Source organism: Bombus pascuorum, chromosome 7 (genome assembly GCF_905332965.1).
Source record: "Bombus pascuorum chromosome 7, iyBomPasc1.1, whole genome shotgun sequence".
NCBI classification, from domain to species: Eukaryota; Metazoa; Arthropoda; class Insecta; order Hymenoptera; family Apidae; genus Bombus; species Bombus pascuorum.
The window spans coordinates 15,308,209-15,316,192 of NC_083494.1; the positions used below are offsets into that span (position 1 = coordinate 15,308,209).

Genomic DNA, 7,984 nt, shown 5'->3' on the forward strand with positions numbered 1-7,984 from the left:
CTACCTCGCAACTGACTCTAGTGTGTATACAGTTCTAACCAGTCGGCTATATATTTATAACATAATTAGCATTACGTTATACCTACCGTTACGTAATAATTAGAATTTAAAAACATGCCTTTTTCATTCTCGACAAATTGTCGCTGCAGATTCAATTACATCAATCTTCTCAGTTTGCTTTCCTTTTACATTATGCGAACAATCGAACTGTGTTACATTTCCTACATTAATTTATGCATTATATATTTTGATTTATACTAAATAGTATATCATATAGTATATTTCGCAAACTAATTTTCAAAGTCATTCAACTGATAATTTTTCACTTTTATTTTACAATCGCCTTCCTAATCTTTTACATAACAAACTGAGAATTTAAAAGATTCCGTTCAAAAGCAATTGTACGAGATATCGTAGACACGATTTTCTCGTTTTTTTTCGTGGCAATCTTAACGCCGCCATTCACCAATTTTATCATCTTTATCATAATCGTTGTTGATCAACGACTTTGATTCGTTGAGGAAGCATATGAATTGCAATCTTCAGATGCAATTAAACGAAATTGCTTAAGCCAAACGATATAAACAATGGCTATTCATACCATAATACGAATCCAATGATCGCATAATGGTGGCGTGCCATTTTATCGGGCTTTTCGCGATAAGGGAATACGAGATAACGGTCACAGGAGGCTTGGCATCTAGAGTAGATAGTTTGGTTATTGACTGCGTTGCTGTCGTTACAACGACGAACTGCGCGTGATGAAACCTCAGATTATCCTCTACAGATGACCATTGATAAACCCATGTCGTTGAACTCTCTTTCTCACCACTTTTAATTTTATTGATCGTACCGATAGTAGAGATATTATACCGTATTTTGTAATACCTGCACAACTTAAATAGAAAAATTAATCCCCTTGAAAAACGATATCGCGAAGAAAAGAAGAAAGAAAGGTACGATAAGATAGTATCACCTTATCGAAATATTAAATTATGTGATTACCGTATCACTCGCGATAGTATGTATCTTTTCGTCATCTGTAACATCGTACGCGATTGTGAAATCGATTTTATATCTTGCGTTGTTAAAACGCGATAAAAATTCACGTAATCTGTGGAAGTAACACGCTTCACGTGTACACATAAGTCAAAAATAACCAGACACTGGTGAAAATTCTCAAAATTTCTAACTAACAAACATCGCGCCGTTTATACATAGACGTTTTAATTAGCTCGCTTCGACTATTCTAAAAGTGCTCCTATCGTTTCAACACGATACAAAGAATACGAGTGTGCGATTATGTATGCGCGCGGATGCATATTTATTCCGTTGCCACGAGTTTAAAAAAAAAGAAACGCAATTGTAAATTATTAATAATATTCAGCGCAAAGTTTTACACGATGTACAAATATCGAGTATCTACAAAGGAATGACATCACTCTGACATCATAATACGACATGACTTCGTAACGCAAAGCTTAGATGCAGCGATGCAGTCAGACAAAAAATTTTACCGGCAACGTTATATAATTTGTGCGAGCTGAAACGGAGAAAAATGAATGACCGCATAGTTTCGTTCGAAGGTATATTAGTTTCTACTATTGCAACTCGATCAGCATGGTTGAACCAATATTATCAGCGAAATTTAACGAGTCGCGAGTTACGAGCTATCAGCACTAATAAATTCTCTTACGTAACAACAACAATTTTGATAATAAAACAGATGAAATTGTACATATAAATATCATAGATTATAAGTCGAACGATTATTCTATTTGATATTAATTTGTACGTTTTTGTAAAATTCACATACTGTTACTACAAAATCGACTAAAGTATCCGGATGCTTTGCATAAGCATCCGTGCAAGTGTGTCAAACAACCGGCCGCAAATTTAGCCAATTGGTAATTTTAATACGACCAGTTTGTCGATAACACGGCCATGTGCAAGGCTGGAATAGTTCACCGTTAATCTGTCAAAACACATGAAACGCTTCGAATATCTATTTACAGACAAGGGACAAATAACTTTGTCACTCTATTCGATGATACGATTTTATCCATTAACCCTTCCACGTTCTGTGTCAGCGCAAGATTTACATAATTACTTTCCCGAGTATACTCGTGCGACAATTTTGCATGGCACGTTGCATATTGATGGTACGCACACTTACAAAAATATCGTGTGTATAATAGCGACAAGTATCAGCCACACTAGGCTACCATATTTCATAGGGGCGACTGATAGGGCGACTTTATCTAGCGCGACGCGCTGCAAAATTATTTCCGCTTCGCCGAGACACGCGGTAGACGTGTCTGGCTCGATGACGCCTTCTTTAATATGCTTTAATTTCTAATTTGTCTGCACAGCGTCACGAGTGCAGTGAAATGCAATTATGTGGATGTACGATCGGATAGATACGTCTCTCGTTACCATCGAACGTTATGTAATATTGTGAGATTACTGAAAAACATGTACGGTGACTCACGATAATATTTGAACACTTATACAAACTTCCAGCGAATATATTATGCGTGTAATACAAAATATTTTACAATTTCATTTCATTCAGTTCTTTAATGAGATACGACGATCATCCTTATTTTAGTACAACTTCAAATGAAATATAATAAGTAAATGTACAATAAATGTTACGAGGCATTTATCGTAAACATACACTCCGAAAAAATTATCAAAATACTCGAATAGTCAAGTATCGATCGTGTTAATACGTAACGATATTTGGTGGAACTATATTTAGCGCTATTTATATGTCGACGTTATTTATCCTATGTATTAGATTTTTATTAAGAATATATTTGCAAGGAATGTGTCGTAATCTCTAAATTCTGATTGATTTCATATTTTAATATAATGTAATAATGATAGCCTCGTTACAGTGCCAGCAAAGTTTCAAAAAGTTTCACAAAACGCACATAAAATATCCATGAATATCTTCTATAGCAAGCGTTCGAATATCTTTGTGAGTCAAATAGGTAAAGTTAGTTTATGAGATAAAATTTCTATTCATATATACGAACTTGTACGATATGTATAGAACAGAAAGATAAACGTTCAAAAAGTATGCTTGCTAATAAAAATGGTTTTACATATCGCGCATTACTAGAGTTTGCGGTATCTGTATCCTTGGTAATCTACTTCGAGCGGAAGATTTTTTCAATAAGCGGCTGGTCACGTGAATGAATGTTATGTTTACAATCTTGCAAAACAGTTGGTATCATTCATAGATTATCACCGATGATACAAGAGCCGAGCAGTGCAAACGAGAATTTTAACAGGGAGGGTCGTAATTTCTTAAATACTTAATATTTGATGATATAAGTCGAGAATAAATATCCGGACACACCTGGTACGTGTCATAGGGTTATCGTTACAGAAACATTACGTAACGGAATTTAAAGATTCCTTAACGGTGTGGTTTGTTACGCTGTTGGTAACGCGCAAAAACGCGACGAGCTAACCTTCTCTTTCCTTGCGCGGGAAAACATCACGAATCGTCGACACCGTGAGGCGTAATCGGTACATAATATTCCTCGTTTATTATTTCCCATGAAACTCTTGAAATTCATCAAAAAATCATCGTTAAAAGATCCCTAGAAGTAATCGCATAATATTGTAATTTATAATAAAACGTAAAAAATATTTATAACAAATAATAAAGATTTTCAGAATGATTTATAAAGGCTCGTGAATATATTCAAACACCTACCACAGAATCTTTTTATGAATATATTATGTGCATTATACGAAATTTTTCGAAATTTTGTGAAATTTATATAGAGATTACAAAACATTTATTACAAACATGCATTTAATGCAAAATTGATATATGGCATAAATAGTAGTCTTGAAGGTGTAATTAATCTCATTAAATATTGTGACTTATTAATACGTATAACGAACAGTTGATTGTTCAAATATTCCGACGATCTTTACGAAGTGTGTGCTCTTTCAATAAATATGTTAGAATTTCTACGCGATAATCTTCGCGTCTCGTTACAGTGCTAATGAGATTTCAAAATGCTTTATGCGATATGTACATAAAAAGTTTCTAAGATTGTTCAAATACTTTCTTAAATCACTCTGAATACATTTACTAAAGACTTTAACGGATCTTAAATTCAAGAAGCGTATTATAACCTATAATTATCGGTTCGTAAATTACGACGCTATTCGTGGAGATTTTTCTGGAAGCTACGGTTTTATCGAAGCGAATACAGGCACAGAGCGTGGAGGACGTAGTTTCTGCATTTCACTAACAATAAGTGCAAACGAAGCGGGTAGATGCGATCTCCGATTATTCCTATCGAGTAACAAAGAGAGCGTTGTACTTTTCCGAGCGTAAGTTTGGCTTTGCCGGCGAGCTGCTTTACGTACTCGTTCGGGAGTCGTATGTCTTGTGACGTCACTGGAGGCGCTGGCAACATTGCGAAAGATCATGCGACGTTGTCAAACCGCTCCATGTGCCGGAAATTCAAAGCCTCTTTCGCCTCTACGTAGATTCGAATAAAGTTCTTACTTGTTTCTTAAACGTTTGACATCGACGATAAAAGCTTTTACGTATAATACTCGAGCGTATGAATTTTCCATGTTTCTCAATCCGTTCGACCGATTCGAGAAACGTACGCTAGATCAAGAGGAAACTTTCGTCGTAGTTTCATAATGGAAGGAGTACCTTTAGTGCGGGTTCGATCGTAAAGAGCAGCACGTTGCTCAGAGCGGATAATATCATTCTGTCACGTCACAGTGTACGCTGGCCAGAGAAAATCAATCCGGCGCTTCTCTACTAACCTTTTGCCTGAACAGCGCCGCACTCGCTACTATCCACGTTAAAAACACTCTGTTCTTCAAGGGTCCGTTGCGATATTGACCCGAGGTTGCGTTAGGTTATTTCTGTCGAGGTTCATGTACCTTTTCAGGTGAAATGTTGGAATTTTTGTGAATGCTCTTACAGGCTTGCTCTTTATAGTATGTATTAAACGCATTCGAAAGATAATGTTATATCATAGATCGACTTCGCCCGTGTCCTTGACCTCATTGGTAGTTCAAACGGTTAAACGTCGCGTACAATATCGTGGTATGTACATGTTGTTTACTCGCCCTGGCTATTATAACTTTGTAGTTATTTCATTTCGAAATAAACAGTTGAAAGAAACGTTCTGTAAATTAATACAATGTATGAAATTAAGTTGATATTCTAATGTCAATTTCTCGAGATTTAGTTTGGATGGTGCATAATATATCTATAGAATGTACAAATGTTGTTTAATTATTATTATTATTTTGTTTAAATGTGTATCGTGTCTTTTTGTTATTTTCATAAATTAGTATTCTTGGAGCAGTATGTCTTCAAGAAACAATAAGAAAATAAATGTATTTAACTTTTATAAAACTACGACTATATACTTTTCAAAGATTTGAAAATTTTTATATCATTCGAGATGTAAATTTCTAAATAAAAGACAATACAATACGAAAAACACACGTTCGATATCTTTTTTTTATCAACGGATCCAAGTTCGCGTGACAAAGAATCGTCAGAAATACGAGCGATCCTTTAAATCAACCCCCTGTGCTGTGTTTACCGTTCGAAATGGACCAAGGGAAGAGGATATGCGCGCGATATACGACCTAATTCAGTACCCTACTGATAACGATGACGTCACGATAGCTCGTCTACTTGTTACTAGTCACGGACGGTACGTGACACGAGACCAAACTGTAGAGATGAGCAGGATGATAATGGTGTTACTCTACATTACGTTATGCGTTACACTATTCCTCGTGACACAACACGCCGTGGTTTATTCAATTCTCTCGCGAATATTTTATTATTCGTCCGATCCATTTCCTACGAACGTGATATTGACTAATGTCGAATATTTACGCTTTGCTATTCCTATCGTTACATTATGTGTTTTACCTTTGGTTTATGTGCCAGAATTTTACTTTTCAAAGCGATAAGCTAGACTAACTAGCGTGGTATCGATTCGAGTCGAAGACACGCGAAACGTGAGAAAATGAAAGTAGCAGCGGGTCGCTTTTAGATCGATCAGCCAGCGGCAGCAGCAGCGAGCAAGAACCGCCAAGGGAACGGGGAGACCAGTTGTCGTCTTTCCATCGTCGCGTCGTCCTTTCGTCGGCATCACGAGATTGCGCGATGATGTCATGTATTCGGCCGAGTTTACGCGTGTTTGTAAACAGGCAGAGGGAATGAGAGAAATAACCCAGAAAGCCGAACAAAGAGGGAGGAGAGAAGTGGGAGTAAACGTGTTGAGGACGCGAACGAAAAAGGTGGCGGGGAAGGGATAAGGGGAGGTAGGAGAGCGAGGGGAAAAATTGCCTTGTGTCAGGCACCTTGCTGTTCCGACTGCGCAGCATCTCTCCGCTCGTCTCTCGTACGCCTTCGTCGAGGCTTCCTACGCAGCGTTGCTCATCTCGTTTTCTCGTACACGAGCGTGACGTCATGCTGCAAGTTGCACAGGAGTAACCGACCGTGGGAAGGGGACCAGGGGGGAGTAGTTACGTGGGGATACAAAACGAGCGAACTCTGGCGCGCGCGCGCGCACCAGAGAGCCGCAGCGTCGATGGATTTGCTGCTAGCTGTATGCAGCGGGCTGCATGTAGATACACACGCGGTGACATCGTCGTATGTAGTCGTTGGTTAGCTGCTTTCTCCCTTTACCCCCCCTATCTTCGTCTACCTACCTCTTGACGAAGCATAACCGGTTCCGCGCCGCGTGCAAACTCCTTCCCATCCCCCTGGCCCCCGACTGTCTCTTTCTTTCTTCCCCGCAGTTTTCTTTCTTTCCGTGCAAACCCTATCTCTCTTTCGAACAGTTCCGCCCTCCCTCACTCGCTCCTTCTCGCTTTTCTTTCTCGCGTTTCATTCTCGCTTCCACCCATTTTCAATACCATGCTCGAACCACAGAACCGGACCGAGTTAACCCTACCATGTAGCAGCTTGGTCCTGCATTTTACGCGCTTTTCTCTCGTTCTCTTTCGTCACTGATGCACACACACCTCGCATGTGTACAAACTTCAGCTTGGCGGGCGATTCTCGCGGTCATCCAGCGGGACGTGCTACTTTATACTATAGTTTCTATCTTTTTCTTTCTCTCTATCTCTTGCTCGTGCTACGCGATTCGACGTGCAGTGTGCTTCGCCACGCTACAGTTGCTGCCTCGGTCAATATCACATCGTATTCTGACTACGCGCAGTGCGCGTTAATGCCACACGGCTCGCGGTTTCGTTTTTAGGATAGGTTAGATCAGCCAGGTCACACACCTGTTATATGCATAGATGTATATACATGGATTCCCTTTACCATGAAATTTACAGCACCACTTATGGAGCGATGATAGGAATTCATCCAGTGACGACTCAACTGAGAAATATTTCAATTATTTTTTATATCACAACCCTAGCGTCTCATCGAAATTTAAGCGCGATTGGCGACAAAGCCATGGAAAAGATTGGGTTGATTTCTGTGCATTCTTGGTTCACATTGGCCTCGTAACTCAGTCTGTTCCTTTCGGCCAGGGTATGTAATAGCTATCGCAAAGGCGATGGCATGGCGGGGCAATGCCACGAAGGAGACGATGGTCTGAGTCTGTGCGCATATTGCACCGGACGGTTAATGGCGTGATGGCGTGACATCGGTGCACACGCACGCCGCGAGGTGGGGCGAACGGAACAGAACGAAACGGAACGAAGCGAAATGAAACGACCGGAACGCGATGTCGCGTGTCCTATGCTGCACTCGCGTGTGTCGCAAGTATTACACGCGATCTCTTGGCTAAATGCTTTAGCGCACGAATATATGTACTTGTACATCGTTTTGCTTCTGCGTCTCTGCTTCTAATCCTTAACCCTTTAACTCTTCTCTCGTGGTTGATACTGTTACAGGTGGCTATTACTTTGTGGTTGCGCAAGATTAGACGAGTTTATCGTTGCACGA

General features: G+C 39.5%; 1 protein-coding gene across 1 annotated transcript in view; it reads right to left on the bottom strand.

Moving 5' to 3' along the window:
• The window catches only part of LOC132909286 (zinc finger CCCH domain-containing protein 13-like), a 58,037-nt gene that overhangs the window by 30,411 nt on the left and 19,642 nt on the right, over nucleotides 1–7,984 (bottom strand). The gene's annotated exons all lie outside the window — the stretch shown is intronic.